The sequence below is a fragment of the Camelus bactrianus genome, chromosome 19, assembly GCF_048773025.1.
Source record: "Camelus bactrianus isolate YW-2024 breed Bactrian camel chromosome 19, ASM4877302v1, whole genome shotgun sequence".
Lineage (NCBI taxonomy): Eukaryota > Metazoa > Chordata > Mammalia > Artiodactyla > Camelidae > Camelus > Camelus bactrianus.
Window position 1 is genome coordinate 33,425,711 of NC_133557.1, and position 23,263 is coordinate 33,448,973.

The 23,263-nt window shown below is 50.9% G+C and overlaps 1 protein-coding gene across 1 annotated transcript in view; it reads left to right on the forward strand.

The window, feature by feature from the left end:
* The window catches only part of LOC105083193 (tyrosine-protein phosphatase non-receptor type 20), a 144,034-nt gene that overhangs the window by 7,966 nt on the left and 112,805 nt on the right, over positions 1–23,263 (forward strand). Inside the window, exon 2 of the mRNA XM_074347728.1 lies at positions 1,179–2,157. The gene's annotated coding sequence lies outside the window, so the exon portion shown is untranslated. The remainder of the gene's footprint in view (positions 1–1,178; positions 2,158–23,263) is intronic.

The following is a 23,263-nucleotide window of genomic DNA, read 5'->3' on the forward strand; positions in this document are numbered from 1 at the left end:
GAGTCAGATTTACTTCAAATGCCGAGAAGCTCCTTTTCTCGTAACATCCACAAAGTTAGAGCTGAAATGAGGCACGCAGTGGGCAGGAGAGGGGGGCTCAGGCAGCAGACAGCCCCATCCACTCACAACTCCAACCATGGGCATCACCCTCCTGAGTTAGGTGATGATGGGCAGTGAGATGCTTAATATTCACTCATGGGGCAAAATATCAAATTAAAATGATAAATGACAAATACAAAGTATACTTGCTATTTCTGCCAATTTACAGAGTAGAGGAAAATGATTTAAATAGCACATTTGTTCGCCTTAATGTTTCTCCCAACTTGTAGGATGGTAATATCATGATAACACACACCTTCCCTACCGAGTCATTACTACTGTGTTGGGGAGGAATTTTGTATTTTTTAATTGAAATATAGTTGATTTACAATGTTATGTTAGTTTCTGGTATACAGCATAGTGATTTTTCATATTCTGTTTTTCATTATAGGAGATTATAAGTTATTGAATATAGTTCCCTGTGCTATACAGTAGGACCTTATTGTTTATCTATTTTATATATGTTAGAATCTGCAAATTCCAAACTCTTAATTTACCCCTCACCTCCTTCCTTTCCCTTTTGGTAACCATGAGTTTGTTTTTATGTCTGTGAGTCTGTTTTTGTTTTGTAAATAAGTTCATTTGTGTGTCATTTTTTAAGATTCCACATATAAGTGATATCATATATTTGTCTTTGTCTGGCTTACTTCACTTAATATGATAACTTCTAGGTCCATCCATGTTGCTGCAAATGGCATTATTTTATTCTTTTTTATGGCTGAGTAGTATTCCATTGTATAAATACACCACAACTTCTTTATCCAGTCATCTGTTGATGGACCTTTAGGTTGCGTCCATGTCTTGACTGTTGTAAGTAGTGCTGCTGTGAACATTGGGGTGCATCTATCCTTATGAATTAAGAGTTTTCCCCAGATATATGCCCAGGATATTGGGCATATGTGCCAGGGATTGCTGGATTGTTCTAGCTTTAGTTTTTTGAGGACCCTCCGTACTGCCCTCCACGCGGCTGCACTAATCACACTCCCGCCCACATCGGGGGCAGCTGCTCCCCACACCCCAACCACGTTTACTGTGTGCTGGTCGTGTTCCTAAGTCAGGCGTGCCTCTATCGTCCCCAGAGCTGGTTCCAGCCCCAGCCCCCCGTGGGAAGCAGGCAGAGTGCATGAACCTCCACAAGCATGTCGGAAATGTCATTCCCGGACTCCTACGACTCCCTGTCGGACGTGCAGGTGGACGACCAGGACGCAGCCTTCTTCCCCAGGCTGTCCGCCTTCCCCAGCCAGGAGGAGATCCACAGGAGCCTCAACCTGGCCCGGAGAGCTACCGCCAACTCTGAGGCCGAAGCCTGCGCCTCGGAAACGGAGATCCCACAGGTTGTCAGCCACTCCCCGGGAAGCCTGTGCAGGAAGCCGTCCCATCAGGAGGGCGGATCCAGGGAGCCCGCCACCCCAGGAAGGCCTCTGGACCCCAGGCCCACCCGGGGCCAGCCTTCCACCAGCAGAGCGGGCCGCGTCGCCTCCCCCAGGCCCACAGAGGAGGGGGGCCGCCTCACCCCTACTGGCCAGCCCCAGCTACATCCACAGCCTCCGGAGAGCTGGCAAGCACTGGGCCCAGCCTCCCCAACCCCGGCCCCAGCGCCACGCCCAGGGCCCCGCACCTGGGCCAGGCCCCCGCACGTGGGCCAGGCCGGGCCGGGCCGGGCCGGGCCCCAGAGCCAGCTGCGTGACAAGGCAGCCAGCTTCATCTAGGAGCTGATGTCCATTTTCAGAGAAGCCGCTAGGCCGAGGAACAGGAGCCCCAATGGGGAGTCATCCCCAGACAGCGAGTACCTGTCTCCTAAAACCCAGCCCGCAGCCCTGGAGAGCACCTCGTCCAGCCGGAGCCCCAAAGGAGATGCGCAGGAGGAGGAGGCGGCCAGGCTCCTGGAGCCCGGGATGCGGTCCAGCCCTGCGGCCGCTCGCCCCCGCCACACCCCAGCGCTCGCAGCCTCCCTGCAGCTCCAAGGTTCACCCAGAAGCTGCGGAGCCAGGAGGTGGCCGAAGGCAGTCGAGTCTACTTGGAGTGCAGCATCACAGGACAACCACCTCCCTGAGTCAGGTAAGAACCTTTCACTCACAAGATCAGATGATTGGCGTCGACTTTTGATTTGACTTGAATGTCAGAGCAGAGATGTCTGTTAGGGAGCAAAAGCCCCTGTCCAGAGTGCACAGCAGCCAGCACCACGGCACCAGCTTTCGAGAAAGGAAAGAGCTTGCTTGCAGGGTCAACCATAAGGGAGATGGGAGGCATGGCTCCAATCTGTCTCCCAACCCAGGTTTCAGGGCAGAATTTACAGTGTTAGCGGAACATCCAGTCTGGAAGTTGACTTGCTGATCAGTCCACATGAGCTCCTGGGGCTGCTGGAAGCCAGGTTTTCCTTGTTGAAGGACTTCTTGCTTCTTAAAGGGCTCCAGTGGCAACGTTTCTGTTCTCAGAGTCCCGCAGCCGCAGAGGCTGGGCTCAGGGTCATCCCTGCACGTGCACAGGGCTGTCGCTGTAAAATAATTCCAGGTTTGCTCAATCTACCTGTTTGAGGAGGAAAACCAGCTTGAGCTGGTCAGAGTTCTACCTGCTTTTTCTTTGTACCTTCCTCAGTCCTGAGGAAGCAGGGCACCCACAGCTGGCTGCTTCCTGCTGATCAGGAGCAAGGATTTTTATAAGAGGAATGAAATCGTTTTGCATGTATTTGCAGATATTCACGAGTCCCACCTTGAACTCTGAAGTCTCGGGCAATCATCAAGTGAGTGGAGGAGGCCTTTTTAAATATATGGGACAGACATTAAGCATGAAATGTGACGGGTGAAAGGGTTAACCCTAAGATGCACAGAACAGTGCCTCCTAATTTTAACAGTCCTTCAAAAACAGACCTTATTCCTTTGGGAATCCTTGAAAGCATGTCATTTTTAACCTTTCAGTGATTGAATTTGGATTTATGTGGGTCTGGTTTGGACTCCTGGGTGGAAGCAATCTGCTCCGAGATGTCTCCGCCTTCTCATCCTGGCCAGGTGGAATGTCCCTGGGAGTGGTGTCCCCAGGGTATGACCCCTTCTAGCTTTACTGCAGAGTGTGTAACTGGAAGGAATTCATGGGGCCTGCTCCACGTTGGGTGCATTGGTCCTCGGGGTATTGTTTTTCCACATTTGAGGAGGACCCGGTCCCCGGGCTTCCACAGTGCAGGGGACATCGGTGGGAAACAGTAGTGGACTACAAGGCTATTTATGTACAGCAGGTAAGTAACACCCAGGTGCGGTACAGCCTCAGGCTCAGGGAAAGCCCTCCCACGTGACATCTCAGAAGGGCTTAACTGGAGCTTGCTTCGGGGGCCACTCTGACCCTCAGCAGGGCAGCTGGTAAGACCTTATTCCAAGTTATGTTGGTTTCTTGGCATATTTTGGAGACTGTCTTTCTAAGGTTTGACTCATTTCCGTCTCTCCCGGAGACTGAGGTCTCTGGGCAGCATGAACTTCTGTCATATCCCCAGGGCCCCAGACATCGCCTTAGTCCACTTGGCTATGAAAGTCACGAGGTTGTCACTTAGAATTGAGAGAGGCAGCCCAGCTCGCCGGGAGACGTCTAGTAAGGCCTTTGTTCCCGGGGGGCCTCCTCCTGGAAAAGCTTCTCCCCACCCTGTGAAGGTGACCACAAGCACCAGCCGGTGTCTACGGAGTCCCACAGCTCTGGGCCCACAGTCAAGTCTGTTTACCCACCATCGCCTGGCTCTGTACCTCGGGTCTGCACCCCTTTTGTGGCTGGAGGTGGCCCGGCCTTAGGGTTGTCTTTGGCTCAAACCAGGCAACTTTGTCTTCCCTTCCCAGTGGTCCCGTGCCTTTGTGAACTGGCAGCAAAACGTGTGTAACGGGTGGTAGGCTGCATCCCCCCCATAACAGGCCCCTCAGTGGAGGTGAGTGACAGCTCCTCCCAGCCCACGCTCCCCGACCCTCAGCCATCCAGCCTCGTGGCCGCTGAGCGCTGATCACCACCTGAGTCTCGAGCGTCAGCGTGAACCTCCATCTGTCTGCTCTTGAGATCCATGTTCAAATCCGAGGCAGAAACAAGGACGGCAGGTCCACACTCGAAATGAGTGCTAGGGTCTTCTGTTCTGGCCACGCTTTTTGCCACCTGACAGCCAAGTTATGTCCTTTACTTACGAAACTCTCAGTCTGGGTGGCCGGGCAGCATGCTAGGGTCCTTCTCCCACATCATGACTGTCTGATAAGCCAGCATCTCCTCTGACTGCTTAATTCTTTTCTTCCTGACGTCAGTAGACCTCTCTCTTTCCACGTGGCCCGTGTGCACCTGTGACAGACAAGGGAAACTTGGAGTCAGTGTCTGTGGTTCCTTTCCCTCAGCTCCAAGGTGCAGGGCTCTGGGAGGGCTGTGAGCCCTGCCCTCTGGGCAGGCGCCCCTGGAGGAGGGCGTCTGCTTCTCAGACCCCCAAATGAGTAACTCCTGCACGGCCCGGTCCAGGAAGCTGCTTCCACCCACAGACATTTTCACATCCGGGTTTCCTAAAGTCTGATCAGTCAGGTCGGGTCCTCTTCAGTTACTTGGATACAGTCGTGAACAGGGTCTCCTGTCATGCTGGGGGGCAAGGTGGCTCAGTTTAGAGGGGACGCCGCCTTCGGCGTTGAATCCAGATTGTCAACTAGTGAGGATCTGCCCAGCACCACCCCCACCCCCATCAGCCAATATCCGCCCTTTTGTTCCAGGAAAGGTTGCACACAAACTGCAGTGAGCGCCGTGTAGGTGGCCCAGGGTCCATTTTTCAGCGTTTTCTAAAAGGCCACAGGTTGTGGCCACAGCCCAGAGCAAACTGACCTTCCTTGAGTTATAAGTCCAGTTGTTTGGAAGAGTAACCTACTGGTCTTCTGGAGGAACCTAAGTTCTGAGTTAGCCTCCAAGACTCATGCCGTCTTTCATGCACAAAATGTCTGGGAGACCAAGCGCTGGGCTGTTGTAAGTTCCTCCCTGATGGTGTGGAAGGCCTTACAGCATCCCGGAGTCCAGCTTGGTGGCTCATTGGTTTTCCCTTAGAGAGCCTCATTTAGGGGTTTGGCTGTGAGTGCAAAGTCAGGACTCCAAATGGGACAAAACCCAGTTTTTCCTGAGAATCCTCTTCCTTGCCTCTGGCGGGGTGTGCGGCCACCCTCACTAATGCTTCCCTTCGGTCCTGCAGGAAGTGTCTTTGCCCTTTGATAACTCGAACCCTAAATTCCTGCAGCTGGTTGAGGAATCCGTGCTTTCCCCTCGGAGACTTGCTGTGATTGCAGTTTGGTCTCGAGCCTCCTCAGTCCTGCCCTCAGTGTGTGTCACCCACATCCTGGAGGAAGTGAGACCCCCTCAGTCCTTGCCTAGGGCTTCCCCGAAGGTGGAGGGGGGCGTACTCAAATCCTCTGGGGGTCCCAGCCAGCAATGTGGTTGTTTCACATCAGTCTCAGGACCGTCCCCCACCAAGGGGACCTAGGGGCTCAGGACTTAGGGGCACGCAGTAAAAGGCATCTTTTAAGCCCAGAATTTTAAACCAGCCCTAGTCTCCAGACAAAGCTGTAAGCAAAGTAGGATTTGGCGCCACCGGGTGTGTATCCTTTACAGTTTGGCTAACAGCCCTCAGATCCTGTATAGAACAGTCGTCTCTGGTCTTGGGTTTTTGTACTGACGGGATGGAGTGTTACATATGGGCTGAGGAGGTTGGGGTAACTGGCATTCAAGAAGGTGGCTGTGGGCTTTATACCTGCCTTCAGATGCCTCGTTAGTGGCTACTGCTTTAAATTGGAGCCCGGCCCCTGCACGGAGTTTCACTGCCATTGCGCCAGCCATCCGGGCTCTCCCAGGCCTCCTATCAGCCCAAACGTCCACCCTCATTTTGCAGAATGTCTTCAGGGACTTCTGGGTGGGGCCGAGGCCCCCGTGGGCATGCTGCAGCTTGGAGGGCAGAGGCTTGGTCTGGGAGGGCATTTCATTCTGCTAGAGGGTCTCGCCCTCACGAGGGGCTGGAGCATTTAGGCATATCCCCCCAGGGCATTTGGATCAGGATCAGGGTGCTGCCTGTAAGCCTCAGGAACCCTCCCCAGGAGGGTGGATGTGTTCTCCCGGGCCATGCTGCCCTTCCTGGGTCTTATGCAAGCTCTTTGGTTTGGGGCCCCCTTTTGAAGCCTTTCAGCCCAGCTCCACCCCCAGGGCACCAGGCCCCCTCAAGGCTCAACTTCAGGGAGGCCCTAGTTCTGAGGGGATGATTTGATCATGATTTCGGCTGCCAGGCGGCCTTCTCTGATGCCATCCTGCGTTCCTCCTGATGGGGGTATTCACGGGGCCCAAATGCCAGCCAGTCAGGAGGACAAGAGGGAAAATGCATATAAAGAGATTCTCCATTTTCTTAGATTATCTCTGCAATAACACAGACCCACTGCTGACCCAGGGGGATGCAGGTCCACACCCCCTCTTTGGCCTGGACCTGCCTTCACAGAAATGCCCCACTGTGGGCAGTATCCCTGGGCCACATTGAATGCCTGGTGGTGCGGGGAGGGTAGAGCGTTGCTCTGGGACCATTTGATGAGGGGGCGACGGAGCCGGGCCAGCAGCCAAGGAGGGCTGCTGGGACCCAGGGCACTGCCTACAGGAAGGCGCCCCATACTTGCTCCAGTGATGACATTTCTACCCTCAGAGTCCTGCAAGGCTGCAGAGGCTGGGCTCAGGGTCGTCCTCTCCTGCATGTGCGCAGTGCTGTCACTGTAAGATAACTCCAGGTTTGCTCAATCCACCTGTTTAAGAAGGAGAAGTGGTTTAAGCCTGTCAGCGGTTAACATGCTGTTTCCTTTCCTGTACAATTAGCTCTCGGGAGCCTGAGCTGGTGTCTCCAAGGACCTGCGGGCAAAGGCCTCCCAGGATCCCAGGTCCCAGCTGGGCCCGCTGTCCCCCGCAGCGAATCTGCTGTCCTGACCCAGGGCTGCTGACGGGGGGTGAGGAGGGGCTACAGGACCAGGTGGGCATACGGGAGCACCAGCCTGGTGCTTTATATAGGGGACCCCAGGCTGGAGCAGACAGGGGAACTCAGGGTGCACACCCAGTGGACTCAAGTCCTGTGAAGACTGTGTGCATAATTTGAAGACGGGGTGCTGAAGGTGGTGGTAAGTGTGGCTAAAACCCAAAGGTGTCTGACAGCACAGAGATGAGAGGCAGGGCTGGGTGTGTGGGGCCCCAGGATGAGCCCGACGGGTGTCTGTCTGAGGCGCAGGCTCACTCAAAGTGAGCGCACCGCCCCCTTCATGTGCTGGAACTTTCTCCCCAAGACAGAGAGACCAAGCTGAGCGTGGACAGGCCTGTGGTCCCCAGGCCAGCAGAGCCGGGAGTGTGCAGTTAGCAGGGATCACTACGCACTGACACCACTGCAGCCACAGTCAGGTCTATGCGTTGTTCCCCCGTCACCGCGGGGCTTGTGCCTGCTGTGCAGAGAGGTTAAGAGGGGGGAGGGGGTCAGGCTGCAGGGTTTCCCATCATGGCTCCATCTGTCACCAAACGTGGCCTGAGACAGTGACTCAGTTTCTTCATCTGTGAAATGGGGATTATAACAGCACTATACCTACCCCACTCCAGCTCACGTCTAAGTAAAATCATATGTGGAAGTGAGAAAACAGTGCCTTGCCCCTGGTGACCGCTGCTCTGTTACCTACGACCGTTATTACTCCTCATTTCTTCATGTCATACAGCAAAACAAAAATAACATCTCAAGTCGGGATTACACTGCAAAAAATAAGCCATTCATTCATTTTGTTAGAAGGCCGTGCTTTTATTAATGAAGAGTGTTTTACCTAAATTACGGAAATATAAAAAAGTCAATTCAAAATTATGAAATTCAGCAAGAAGGTGAAACAGACAGCCCGGGCAAAGTGTTGCCAGTACTTCCTTGTGACTGTGGCGTCTTACAGATCACACACGGCGCCCCACACCCTCCAGCCACTGACATACGCTTTGCCGGAGTTGCTTCCTGGGGCTGACAAACCACGGCTCACGAATATGAAGTGAGCATCAGCGCCAATGGCTGGAAAGCAGTGGGAATAGAGGCAGAAAATTCTCTTTTTTTCAAACCAGTCTGTTCAACTGATTCATGCTGAGTCAGTTGTTACAACAAATTGACCGTGTTTCCTTTAGAACCCGACAGCAGGGAGCAGTGAAAAGCTTCCTAATGAGTTCATTTAAATACATCATCTCTGCATTTATGGATCTTTTCCATGAAGAATTTTTCTCATCATTTTGCCTGGGATAGAAGTGAAATCGAGTATTTCTGTTGGATTCTATTTAGATTTTTTTTTTAACCCACTAGTCTTGGGAACAAATAGTTCTTCATTTGAAATACATCCACATGTCACTCAAAAAAGAGTTCCGCAGGTTCTCAACTGCACAATGTCCCCCATATTTACTGCAAAATAGGCCCCTCTCAGATGTGGTCTGTGCACACACACCCCCTCAAACTACAAAAAGTGGTCCATCTAACATCAAAGAGTTAATTCAGGTGAGCGGACCGTAACTGCTGTGTTGGAGTTCGAGTAACCATCTCCTAATTTGGGGGCCATCAAGTTCATGTTCTGCTTCTTTTTTTTTCCACTGGGGGAGAGGGCACTAACTTCGTTAGTAGCTACAGAACTATTAACTAGTTTTCTCTTGTCATCTGCATTCCACCAAAGCCATGAGCAGTGTACCCTTGTCACAGCAAATCGTGCCCTTCTGGAATAATTCAGTTTCTGATGAGAATGCACCATTGTTTAAAGTTAGCTGGCCATGTTTGCAAACCCTGAGGGGTTTCTTAGGGGAAAAGTTTAATGTACGGTGAGTTTTCTTGATTTCTGTTCCCAAGATCTCAGTCCCTGTGCCCCGCATTTGTAAATGCACCAATTGCCTAAGACCTCTGTGCTCAGCTCCCACATGAGACATAGGAGAACGGAAAAAGGGAATCTTCTCTGCAGGGAACTTTGTGCAAGGGAGAAACCCTTTAATGAAGAGTTCCCTGCGGCAGGCATTCCAGAGCCTGGCTGCCCCGAGTCAGTCTTGGGGGCTCAGAACCAGGAGCTGGGGCGGGACTGGTGGAGAGCAGGGGTATGAGGGGCCTGGGACAAGCACCAGCAGAGGGGACACACCCTGCTGGGAAGCGGGCAGCTGGGCCGGGGCAGGAGGTAATGAGGTGCGGGGACAGCCAGGTGCACGTAAAGGACTGCGCCCCAGGAAAGCAAGCAGCAGGTACCAGGGTCCAGACGCAGGGACCGGCGCTCGGGGAGCAAGTCTACCTTCCTGATGTGAGTTACAGAAACAGAGACCCAGATGGGACTGAGCAAGGTGCACGTTCGGGATGGACTCCAGTGGGGTCCAGACAGGGACGCGAGTGACCAGACAGAGACGTGGGCTTGGAAGCTGGGGGCCTGGAGCTTCACATATGGCCCAGGTAGAACTATGTGGCTGGGAACCAGGGCAGGAGGGAGACTCACAGAGGCAGACGAAGGGAGGGCTGATGGAGACATTCCGAGGCGTTGCTGCTCTGCGCACCATCACCTCACCCCGTGAGTGTAACAGGCACAGATACCAGGTACAACCATCGGCAGGACTAAACAAATCCTGTTTTCCCTCTCGCATGCTTCCAACAAAACCCCAGCCAAGGAGAGGCAAGCAGACGGAACCGAAGCCTCTGGACAATAATTGAAGTTAAATACAATTCAGATGCAATGCAAGTCACATGCATGTTATTTGTTAATAATTTGAATTATTAATCAAATCAAATCTGATGTTCCTTGCTTCCTCTGCTCTACTTGACAACAGTATAAAGACATGTTCCCTCCCCTGCTCACCTTCCCTCTTCCCTCGACTCTCCATTTTCATGAGTTAGCAAAAAATTTGTGCAGAATTTTAGTTCAGAAGTATCTCTAGTATTACCAAAATGAGGCCTGAAAGGTTCACTTCCTGCTTTGAGTCTCCAATTATGGCAACCATAGATTTTTAAACCATTTAAATATAAGGAAACTAAGAGAACTAGGAAATTATTTCATTGTAACAGAAAAGTAATTCATTAGTCGCAGAGACGGGAGCAGAGCTCAGATCCCTGGTTCCGGGCACACACCACAAGGGCTCGTGGGACAGTCTGGCCTCTCTCCCTGCTGTTTGCTTGTTGTGTGGGGGTTTCTCACAGTTCCAGACAAGGGGAACCAGCGCCTCGAGAGTCCTCTGCTTTGGAATTCATACTCCAAGTATCCTTAAAGGAAATGCTGTCCTGACAATTTCCGCAATATTTTTCCACATTAAAAAACATCACCGTTCCTGGTTTTTTTTTTTTTTTTTGGTTTTTTTTTTTTTGCAGTAAGTTAATGCTGCCAATTAAGTCAACCAGCATAAATCAGGAAATCTTTAAAGATGGGGGAGGCAGAGATTCTTTGTCAAATAACCACAAACAAAGCCAATTATTCCCAGTTTGTGAGCAGCAGTCCAAACCATCCTCACATTCAAAGTACATTACGAGGCAATTGTGTGCATTCTCCAGAGGGAAAAAAAAACTTTTAAACACCCACTTACTGCAGTGAAAGTGGAATCCAGCAATAGTCCAGGCAGATTTAATCTCCTAGTACCATTACTCATACCTGGTCGTAATCGTAAGAGGCCTATGGGTCATGACTGTTAGCCCAGTAAAGTTTCAATTAATATCTGTAATTAAAAGTACTTAAATTCTTTCATTTTATAATCAAACCCCAGCACCTGCAATGCCTCCAATTAGTTTACAGTAATGAGACTCTGATCATCATCAAAAGCCAAAGCAAGAGAACCGACCACACCAAACCCACGCAGCACCATCTGTGGACACGTCCTTCTCCTTGAAAGGAGCCGCCGGCTCGCTTTTCTCACAAAGCGGATCAGAGTGCAATGCATTCCATTTATTGGCAGCTTTGGTTCAGGACAATGTGGCGAGTAGGCCTAGCCCAGGGGTACTGCTTCTGTGGAAGACCGTTGTCTGCAGGGAGACACCAGGCTGTACCCTGGGATGAACACAAGTGATGTGGCTGCACCACGCAGTGTGGCTGGGAGCCAGCAACCCGGGGACAGTGCTGTGACCACAGTGAGTGAAGGCTGTGCGTCCCCTGACTTGGTGGAATCCCCAGCTGTCTCCTGGCATCTCTTCATGGACACCTAGCCGGTGCATCCAATGTGATGCGTCCACAGCTGAAGTCCTGCCTCTCCTGTCCTCCAGCCCTCTCTCCCTAACTCTCCCCTCGCCAACAAGTGATGGTCCCCCTCCTTCCCTCTGTCCAAGGACAGAACCTTCCCCACACTCTTGTCACCCAGTCCGCCCAGTGAAGCCAGCGGGCACTGCCTTCCACACGAAGTCCAACCACCTCCACTGGGGATGCTCTGCTCGAAGCCGCCACCATCTTCCTCCTGCATGTCTGCACCGTCTTCCTGTCACAGTCTACCCAGTACCTGGAACGACTCTTTTTACTGAAGTCATGTTCACCCCACAGCACAGAGCTGCCCGGTCCCTCGTGGTCTCACTCAGCAGAACCTCAGTCCTTATAAACGGTAATAAGACCCCTTCCCACTGACGCCACCCCTTCTCCTCAGCCCTGCCTCATCCACTTCAGCCTCGGTGCAGCCGCTGCAGGACCCCAGCATGCCCAGGGCCCCTGCACCGGCCACTGTTCCCCCAGACACAAGCAGGGCTGGACCCTCAACCTCTCTCCCAAACGTCCCCTGCAGAGTCGGCCTTCAGTAACTACCCGGAGAAAGACCAGGAGCCCACCCCGTCTCCTCCACGCTCTGACTCACTCTCCATTTTACTTGTTGCATTTGTTTCATCGTCTCCCTCAGTTACAAGGAAGCCCCTCGAGCACAGGGACGTCCATCTGATTCTTGCAGTTGTGTCCCCTGAGAGTGATGCCTGGCACATAACAGGTGCTCAGGAGCACGCACGGAATAAATGAGCAAGCGAGCCCCGCTCCCAGGGGTGTGTGTCCCTGGAGGAGGGGTATGTGGGCAGGGGTGTGTGGATAAGCGTGTTCATTGCAGTGTTGTTTCAGAAAGCTAGAAAGGACCTAAAATAGTCTCTGTGAGATGGTGATTCTATTTCTTTCGGGGAACTTTCAGGGGCGGGGTTGCTGGATCGTATGGTGGTTCTATTTTTAATTTCTTGAGGAACCTCCACAGTTTTTCACGTGCCAGCGAATGCGATCCGGAAGGAGGGCCCTGAGGGCCTCAGCTGTGCTGGCAGCTTCACATCGCAGGGCGGGGAGCAGACATACAGGTGGAAATTATCTTTGCTTACTGAGCAATGTGGACTTTCTGTTTCACTCTGCAGCCCTAGTTGGGTCTTTGGTACTTTGAGCAGCAGTGTTTCTAATGAATCGCGTGACTCACCCATAAACACCATCCAGAAATCCTCCTGGTGCTAAGCGGTGAGAACTAAAGAGGTTGGCGCTTATCCATTTGCCTTCATGAGTTAGAAGTTGATTCATCTTCTGGGTTGTTTTAATTATGTTTCAGAGCTTTTAAAAGTGTTCTTATTTTGAACTCCTGGTGTTCTTCTAGAATACTTTATGCATTTGGTCTTGGGCCGAATATCTTTTGTGGCATAATCTACCAGGTTTAGTAGCTGTCCAGGGTACACCAACGTGTATATGAGCCTCTCATTCTTAAGGAAAAAAAGTCTATATTTAGACACAAACGCAAATACACACACATACACGGTACCATTTTAATTTTTCATTGAAGTACAGTCAGTTACAATGTGTCCATTTCTGGTGTACAGCACGATGTCCCAGGCATGCATATACAGACATACTCGTTTTCATTAAAGGTTATTACAAGATATTGAATAGTTCCCTGTGCTATAGAGAAGAAACTTTTGTTTTTCATCTGTTTTTATATATCGTGGCTAACATTTGCAAATCTCAAACTCCCCAATTTACCCCTTCCCATCCCCTTTCCCCCGTAACCATAAGATTGTTTACTATGTCTGCAAGTCTGTTTCTATTTTGTAGATGAGTTCATTAGTGTCCTGTTTTTCTGGGGTTTTTTTAGGTTCCACATATGAGTGCTATCATATGGCATTTTTCTTTCTCTTTCTGGCTGACTTCACTCAGAATGACGATCTCCAGTTCCATGCATGTTGCTGCAAATGGCATTATTTTCTTGTTTTTTTATGGCTAAGAGGGTACCTATTAGAATTAGCAAAAACTCTGAAGATCAGTGAGAGTCACACATCACCATCTCACCAAGCCAACTGGCTCCTCTCACGTCATCATATTTGGGTGACAGGAGCAAGGAAAGGGGGGCAGAATCCAAGGGAAATGGCACCACTTAATTTTAAAGTTTCCTATTTTCTCATTCTTTTATCATTTTCTTTAATTCACTTAAATTTTCTTCTGTCTCTGTACATATGCCCTGAATTGGAAAACTAAGTCTTTCATATTTGACAGAGGACAATAAGTGTCCCCTTGGACATGAAATTTCCATTGAGCCAGAAACCGGAAGAGATGGAGCCACACGGTGTCACCTTCACTTTCACTGAAATGAAAGCACAGCCGTGTGTCCGATTCTGCCTCAAGGATGCTTCCTGCGAGCTGACGAGTTAACAGGGTGTGGCCTCTCCAGCTGTCTGTCCTCCCTCCTACCCCTCACGTTGTTTCTCAACCCCTGTTCCCCCGGTATCTGCCCCCTTGTAATTCTCACTTGAAAAATTAGGCACATCTCTACAGCACTTCCCAAGACCGTCAGTAGTGATGGTTCCATAGGCGAGTGCGTGCGGTGGGACCAGTATCAATCCCAGAAGCCAGAAAACACTGCCCCTGTTCTGTGGAGTTGTCATTGCATGATTTGAATGTACAGAGTGACAGGAACTGCCTGTCACCTCTTCCTGGCCAACCGGTGACCCACAATGCTGCAACAGACCCACTCCACTGCCCTGATGACCCCGCACACACAGACACCTAAAAAACCAAGAAGCACACTTGATATTCAAGGTAAGTGTGGGCATCACTAGCCAGAAGTGTGACGTGATTCTAAGTCATGGGGACCCGGCTGTGAAGTAGCAGCAGCCAAACTGGACGGTAGCATCTGTTCTAAAGGTTCGACACCGTCATATCGGTGCCCAACTCAACGGGCAAGGAGAGCAACCAGGAAACAGACACCAACATAAATTCCCTGCGAAATAAACGTAGTCACACAGCATCGGTTTAGAATTAAAAGGAAGCTGATGCATTTTACATATGCAGGCACGTCGCTCGTGGGACAGATGACGGAAGTGCTCGGCGGCTAACGAGGCAGATTCTGGAGCAAGAGATGGGTCTGGGGTCCCCTTGGCAAGTCGCTTCCCCTTCCTGCGCCTCAGTCTCCTTGTGGGTAAAATGGGACTGTTTTATGAGCGTTAAGTCACTCTGGGGTTATTATGAGCTTTGAGTCGATGAACACAGGGGAAAGAGTTTAAAAGTGTGCCAGACACGTGGCAGCATCTTGACAACTATCACAGCATTATTATAAAGTTATTTGTTATTATTATTATGAAGCCTTCACTGGTTTGTTTATTGTCATTGATTTGGTGCCAACTCCCCCCACGCTACCTTCTCAAAAATCCTTCAATCCCTTTCATTCCTTTAAAATCTTCCTCCTGGAGGTCTCTTTCCTGCCAAGTAGTCACAGTGGTACAGGGCTTGTGGAACAGTGGAATTCCAACATTACAGGCTAAGCAGACAGTTGTGAGGGGACACAACATGTCTGGGAGGTGCTTCTGACCCTGTGTGGACAGTGAGTCCTAAAGCAGTGTCTGGAGCACGGAACCCCCACCCGCCCAGGCCTCCGGGATGGTGAACTCCTTTCCCCTGGTCTCTGCTGCCACTTTCCAGCGCCTCCTCCTCAGGAGAACTTCTATTACTTCACTGCTACGGGACAGGAGCCTGGCCAAGGAGGGTGCTTCCTTTCAACCTCCACCCTCCCTCCTGCAGCTAATTGACTCCCCATCCTGTCTTCCTGAATGCCAGCCTTCTTGTGCATCACGGTCAACGTGGAATGCCTTCCAAAAACCCCATCTCTTTGACTACTGTTTTCTTGCTGCTTTTAAAACTGTTTAACAATTTTCCTGAGTTTACTTTGTGGGTCCTCATTAAATATTTGTTAAAGCCAATTGAAAGTGGTTCCCCAAAAATCGAGTCACACCCTGTCCTTGGACTTCGATCATTTCAGCTGGAAGAAGACACTGAAAACAATTGGAATCACACATGCAGGCTTGTGCCCCAGCTAGATACGCTGGCTTTGTTTTTCTTTGAATTTTCTTCTGGCTACGTATTCTACCATACAGCAAATCTCTCAAAAGGAAACGAATGTGCTTCTGGGAAGTTTAGTTTACTCTTATGCAAACTACTGAGAAACAGTTGTGAAAGCATTTGACTCTGAAGTTTCAGATGGTTTCATGGTCAGAAGTGCTCAGCGCCTCAAATCCTTTCTGCAGAGCCGCTCTAAGCACCTCTGCGCAGTTTCTCCCTTTGCCTGGGGCAGATCTCCTGAGTCTGTTTAGGTGTGATTACAGCAGTTCACGAACTCTGCTCCGAGCCTGCATTCTTTGATGATTAGAATGCATTACTTTATAAACACAACTGCAGCAAATACAATGGTAAGTCTGGAACCAGACCCAGCTCACTGTGCTGGCCAGGACACAAAACGCTGTACCAGCTGGTGTGTTCAGAGGACATGTAGCAATAGAAATGATTCTTTCCTCATTAATTTTAGTTTCTTGGAGCCAAGAAAGAGTGTCATATTTACCATCTACTGGAAAAGGAGTAAGCTGCCAGTCACCTGAGCATCGAGAGGGTAACACAATCAAAGGCGTCTCCTGGCAGAAGAATGCGTGCGTGCAAGTGGAAAGCTGGTCACGAGTTCCAGCAGTGAGTCTGGGTCTGTGTACCAGCATGCGGTGAAGCAGGACACAGAAACAAGCGTCCCATCATGGGTTACATAAGCCACATGCGGACCAGAAGCCCTCTGCCCTCGGGAATGAGGTTCCCCGCAAGGTGACAGCTTTTAGCCTTGATCGCTGGAATTGGAGACGTGTTTTCTAACGAGAAAATTGAAAATAAGGGTTTCCAAGTGCTGGAAGAGCATCTCTGAAGAAGGAGGAGGAGAAGAGAGGTGAGGGGGCGGAGACATTCACATTTGAAGATAATTGGTTCTTGTTTTAAAAGCCAGAAGGATCTTTAAAGTCATTTTTACCATCACAGAGTTACCGAGGCCCAGTTGCCTGATCAGGGAATGTTGGCTTGTGCTCCTGCATAGAGAGGGCAGTGGAGACATCGGCCGTGAAGTTGGGGAGGCGAGGTAGGAGATGCTTCTGCTTCAGTTTTCGATTTTGAATCACCACTGACAGAGATTAAGAATTCACCACATGATTATATGAATTTGGTTCTGATGAAGGAACCAACACTGACCCGCGGGCTTTCTGCAATGACAGCACTGAGAAGGAGTTCTTCACAGACACCGGGACTGGGTCAAGGGTCAGGCCTCTCTCACCCTGAGAAGGAGACCCTGAAAGTTAACCCCGAGACCGACGGTGGTGAGGAACCAGCGCCTCGTGCGCCTGTGTGGAACTCCCCGCCTCCCGGGAGCAGGAGGCTGGTGCTGTGACGCCACCTGCATTCTTCTCAGCCTTTTGCCTTTCCTTCTAAAGTCACAAGTTAAAGTAATTCCTCTTTACTGTCCTCACAGAGCTCCTGAGATTGAAGCCTCATGAAAGTCGTGTCGTTCTCCCAGTGATAATAAATAGAATAATATTAACAGCCAGCCTTTCTTGAGTACTTAGCGTGTGCCAGACACTTCTAAGAGCTTTTCACTTAGAAACTCGCTTGCTCCTATGAGGTGGATCCTACCATAGTTCTTGGGTTCTAAGACACATATTTTGTCATGATTACATGTCTCTGTAATCAGAACGCGTCTTGCAGTAAAGGGCACTTTATAACCGCTGTCACGAGCACTGCCTGTGCACACACATGTGGTCAGAGCTGTTTGTCTTGTCGTCGTAGTTGAGTTGTTTGCATCTCGTGGCTCCTCGGGGCTGTTTTTGTCTTCTTCACGGCTGATGAAATAATGGTGCTTTACAGAGTGACCTGCTAGAGTCAGTGAACTATAGTGTTATTATCTCCATTTTCAAAACAAAGAACTGGGACATGAATAGTTCAGGAAAAGAGCCCAACTGTCCACTACACTGTTCTGCCAGACAAAGCAGAGAGGGGCGCACGGCCCGACCTTCAGAATGGCACCCAGCAGAGAGAGGAGCGCCCCAGTTTCCATCACAAACACCCAGCACAGGAGGCACTGTTTCTCTAAAATCAAAATGCCTGCGGCTGGCTTCCTGCCGTCACCCCAGACAAGGTGAGGACACCTGGAGAGGAAGACTCTTGCACAGTGCCCTCTGCCAGCCCGACATGGTGTGAGCAGGAGGGGCCGCATCTTCTCGCTGATGCAGCTTGTGAGGCAGGGGCCGTAACCTGCCCGCAAATCCACTCAGACCCGTCCCTCTGGCCCAAGGGCAGTGGTCCCGGCAGGACACACAGCGATGCCTTGTCATCTGTGTGGTCCTATTTAATTCTTCCGTCTAGCAGCCAGCATTTTAGTTAAGAATGTGTTGACACACGTTGGCCAGAATCCTCCTGGCTCCGAGAGCAAGAACCCTCACTGCCTGGGATAAGGGAACAGCAGCCTGTGAGCTTGATTTCAGATAGACCTTTTCTTACATTTTTTATTATTATTATTAGGGTTTTTTTGTTTGTTTGGGGGGGAGGAGGTAATTAGATGTATTTATTACTTATTTACTTAATGGAGGTACCGGGGATTGAACCCAGGACCTCGTGCCTGCTAAGCACACACTCTACCCCTGAGCCTCACCGTCCCCTCAGACAGACCTTTTCTGAAAAAGGCAAAGTGAGGTAACTTTTTACAGAATAAATCATTTTAAGTTTGAACAGCAGCTATTAAGAGGGAAGCATCCTCACTGAGGAGGTGAAATTGACTTCTGGGCAGTCAGCCTGTGGGACAAGGGTGCTGACAGCCCTGAAGTCCACGTGAGCAACCAGACCGAGGCGGGTGAGCCTCAGCCCAGCACAGAGTTCCCCCGGGGCCACCTGGTGCGGGGACCCAGGGGGCGGGTGTTACCCATGCAGCCGGATGCTCTGGGAAAATGCACCTTACCTCGGGTTTGGGTCACTTCGTGTGCTGCCCGGTTGCACACACTCCTTTCGCAGACGTCTGGACCAACACCCTTCTCTCCCAGGTCCTAGTAGTTGAGAAAAAGTGTAGCTGGGGGGGACTGGAGCATCTGTTCTAAGGACCCCATTGGTTCTGCTGTTTGTTAAGGGAAGCCAGCAACATGCTGCCTCAGATCAGAGACGGCATCATCTCACTTTAAACAACAGCTGTGCCCCGGAACACAGCCCGCAGAACCGCTCTAGTCTGAGAATTATGATGTTTGGATCATGTTTCTTTCCAGTTCCTAACAGGCCAATGCAGATAGAAGGCTGAGTCCATCAACAAGGTGTGTCTCTCCTGCCCGGAATCAAAGTGACTTTACTGCCAGCAGATAATAGACACTGTGTGCCTGTAATATGTCTGCTGCCAATTAAAGAATTACATCCTTACCTTTGTAAACCTTCAAATCTTAACATGCATCCATCCAGAGTGCTTGGAACATGGCTTTGGAACTTAAAGGTGTGGCTTCTGTAAAAAACAACAACATAACACCATTTGCAGGAACATGGATGTCCCTGGAGAATGCCATTCTAAGTGAAGTAAGCCAGAAAGAGAAGGAAAAATACCATATGAGATCGCATATATGTGGAATCTTAAAGAAAAAAGAAAAAGGAAAATGAACATAAATGTAAAACAGAAACAGACTCATAGACATAAAATGCAAACTTGTGGTTGCCAGGGGGGAGGGGGCTGGGGAGGGACAGACTAGGAGTTCGAAATTTGTAGGTATGGACAGGTATATATAGGATAGATAAACAAGATTGTACTGTGTAGCACAGGGAAATGTATACAAGATCTTGTGGTAGCTCACGGTGAAAAAGAATGTGACAATGAATATAAGTATGTTCATGTATAACTGAAAAATTGTGCTCTACACTGGAAATTGACACAACATTGTAAACTGACTATAACTCAATAAAGTAAGTTTTTGAAAAAACCTCAAAAAAATAAATAAAAGTGTGGCTTCTAATGAGGCCTGTCTCAGCTCAAGGTCCAGCTCCCAACTTGCCTCCCCCGGCACCCTGGGCTCCCCGGACCTGCTTTTCTCAAAAACATACCTGCTCTCAGCCACTGCCCTCCTGATACCCTGGGGTCTCAGCAGTTCCTGACCCCACCGGGTCCTCCTCCAGGGCCCAGCTGTCACACAGGTGTTTCTCTTTCCCTTTGGATGGTTTCCTGGCTTTTGGATTTTGACAAGTTAGAAAGAGACCAAACCCAGGCAAGACCTGTCTTTCATCACAGTTTGGTTGAAATGTTCCATTTTCTGGCAGCCATGAAATTAGAGTAAATTATGGCCCAAACTGAAGCAGGACTCGGGTCCACCTTCTCTCACACCCATGTTGCAGATCAGCGTAGTCTTTTGTCCACTTGCCTTGCGTGTGTCTGGGAGGCCGGCCAGCCCCTCCAGTGGATTTACAGAAACAGGACCTCGTTTGCCTCCCAGCGTTCAGACAGCGCCACACCTGCATTCAGCACCTCTACTCAACGCACAGTGGTGGGTGGCGGGTGGGTGGCGAGTCTTAGAGACCAGCCAGGGCTCCGACGTGGACAATGGTCCTCGGACCCTCAGCCACACGGCTGCAGAGTCCGCTGGACACAGGACCCGGGGCATGTAAGCAAGCTGGAAGTCAGGGTAAAACCTCACAGAGGCCTCTGAGGCACCGGCAGCTGCCCCAGGAGGAAAGGAGAGGAGGCAGAGCTGGGAAGAAGAGTGCAGGGACCATCGGGGCAGCCCGACCCCAGGCGTGTCTGGGTCAGACCTGCAGAGACGTCTCCTCTTCGCCAGCCGGGTGTGGCTTTGGTGGCTGCTCTGTCCCCACAACACTGACCACAGTCCTTCCCGGGGGACCAAGCAGTGCCCACAGTTGGTCCTTGTGACCCAGAGCTGAGGGACACGGGGCCATGGAGACGTGCCCCCTGGGGTCCCTGCACCGTTACAGAGTCTCTTCATGGTTCAGAGAAGAACCTGCCAGTATCCCTCTGGTGCAGGCTGCCGTGAGGTTGCACTGAGGCTGTGAAACTGTGAGTATTTAAACGTGAGGCTCTGTGAGCCTGCCCCTGGCACCTTGGCCCCGCATCACCGACTGGTTATCTCTCATGTGCCCCTGGGACCCTCCTTCCACACCCCACCCACTCTCCTGCCCCAGGATGTGAGCTGCATGGACCACAGCAGCCTCCTGCAGGCCCTGACTGGGGGCAGCCCCCAGGGGCCCTGGCAGAGGAAAGAGGAGGGGAGCCAAGGCCTCCCCGTCGTGGTTTGCCCCGGCTGCCTCCACCCAGGGAAGGTCTGGGTCAGCCTGACGGCTGGGCCCAGGAGCCGCCCTCCCTGCAGGCTGAGGGCCGGAGACCATCTGATGGGTCACCCCAGGGGTTTCCCGAGACCCCTTGCATCTCCTCCCTCCTGTGTAACCCGGGATGTGGTGCATCCTGTCTCCCGAGCCAGGACCACACCGGTGTGTCCTCCTTTGTTAGAAGATGGCCCACGGTCCTTGTGACCCTGAGATGGCAGCGTGACCAGTTCCTGAAGCCCTCCGCCCTGAAGTTGCTAAGGTGGAGTCTGGGTTCCTCGCGGGCAAGTTTCCCAGCTCTTTGCCCCTTTCACTTCTCACCGTTCTGGGCTTTTAAACGGCAGCTCCAGTTCTGATATTTGGCGAAAGAATCACGTTGACGTGAAGGCACAGGACACATTCTCTGTCATTCGTGGAATGTCCTTATTCGTACGTTCTCGGTCAGTGAGGAAGATAATGAGTAACACCTGAGTGTCACACACGTCCTGTCTCTGAGGATGTGACATCCGTCTGCCGTCCGGTTCTCACAAGGGCTCCCGCGGAGGGCGCTGTGGTTATGGCATCACCACTTACTGGGGAGGAAACGAGGCTCCCAGAGGTGAGGCGTCACCTGAGGACACGCACCTGGTTAGCGGTGCTCTGAGATCACCGATGCCAACAGGTGGCTCTTTGGCAGCCTGGCTGATCAGTGGTGGCTCACGTATCTGAAGTGGTGTTTTGTATACTTAGTGGTGTAGAGCAGACCACTCCACAACTTAGGTGCATAAAACGTTTATTATTTCCTTGCACTTACTAGTCCACTTGAAAAGCAGTCACCACAGGTGTGCTCTTAGCCATGATTTCTGCATCTGTTATCCTGGATGAAGCAGACACCAGTGAGAGGGCAGGACATGGATACCACGGGGTGGTGGGGTGATGAGCGTGGGACGAAGAGGGTTTAGATGAATGAATGGTGAGGAGCAAGTGCGGGGAACAAGGACCAGGCTCACCTTGGAGAACTGCGCCCTGCCCTTCTGACCTCGGCCCCGTCCTACATCTGTGACCTGCAGCACAGCCCGAGTGCAGCCGTGGGGCCAGGAGGGCAGGACACCCCACAGCTACAAGGGGCCAGCCCCTCAGACTCTGGGGACCGGCGTCGCCGGGACGTGGATGGAAAGGCAGGGCTCATTCTGCCTCCAGAAAATTAACCTAATAAATTCAACAAATACAATCAACTTGTGCCCGATTTAGTAAAACCAGAGAACTATCATTTAATACAGAAAAAAGAAATTGAGACGCTTCATGTTCAAAAACTACCTAAGACGTCGCTGGTGGGAGGTCTCGGAGAACAGTCGAAGACAGTCACAAAACCAAAGGAAGCAGGTGCAACTTTAAGTCAACTAAGTACAGGCTACACCACTGAGTGTTGGCACTTTTGGTTTTCAAAATAAAGGCCAGATTAAATGAATGAAAATAAATGCTTAAAGAAGTCCAAGCAAAATATATACCTTCTTCACCTAAAATATTGGCCCAAATGTTTACTTTTGCTTTAATAAAACCTGGCTTCCGTATAGTATGTGTGCTTTTCAAACTAGGTTCATGTTCCTCAACTGCTCTGGAAGGGACATTTTTAAAATATTTTATTTCACCAACCTGCTGTGGTCCCAGTTCTGTGTAAGAATAATTATACATTGAAAGAATTGGACGAAATCCTTGATCACGGTTTATTCTGCAGAGTTGTAGGTGAATGTAATTTGACAGAAATTGGACGACAGTAGCTAATTCATTCCCTGCAGTCAGCAATGGAGGAAGACCGCGCACTGAGATGTCAGAGACTGGGGGTCCCGAGTGTCACCGATAGTCTCCAGCTCTCCCTGAATAAGCGCTTCGTTGCAGGTCGGGCCTGCCGTCCACTCTCCTGTGGCTGCTGGTGTCTCCTGCAGGGATTTCGGGTGGGCTGGGATGTGCTGTTCAGCTGATGGACATTTACAAACACGCCCCGAGGGTAAATTCTGTCTGGTGTCAGAGGTGCAAGGACTTGGTCCGTCACTCCAGGAAACCTAGTCTTGCAGGAAGGAGGCAGACAACATAGCTGTTTGTAATTGGAAGTCCCTGCCTCTCGAGATACAGACAGACTTGTCTCCTGCTGTTGCCAGGTGTACGGCTTGTGAAGGTTCAGAAGATACCCTGGGATTCCCTCCAATTCTCTCCTCACCCCTGGGCTTCTGCTTCTGCTCCTGCTGCTTCTCTGTAAGTTGCACCAACTGACAGTTCAGCACCTCTGTAAGTTCCATTCTGAAACATTTTCATTCATGAGCCTGAATCTTCACAGAGAGTGATGTGAAGGGAAGCAGATGAGAGAGGAGAGATCACAGGAGCGCCACAGTATGTGCAAGCTCAGGGGGCACAGAATCTGGGGACAGAACATCACCCGGAAACATTCGTGTCCACCAGTAACCCCCATGCCTACCATGCTTTTGCGGGCTCCCAGCACACCTGCCTCATCCTGGCGGCTCCCGACCTGGCCTCCACGTACCAACCTTCCCTTCTCTTCTGGGTAGTAATGGAAGCTCCAGATTATTTTTCCTCCAATAGGTGGGGCAACATGCCATTCCTCGGAAGAAAAAGAGATGATAAATGTGGAG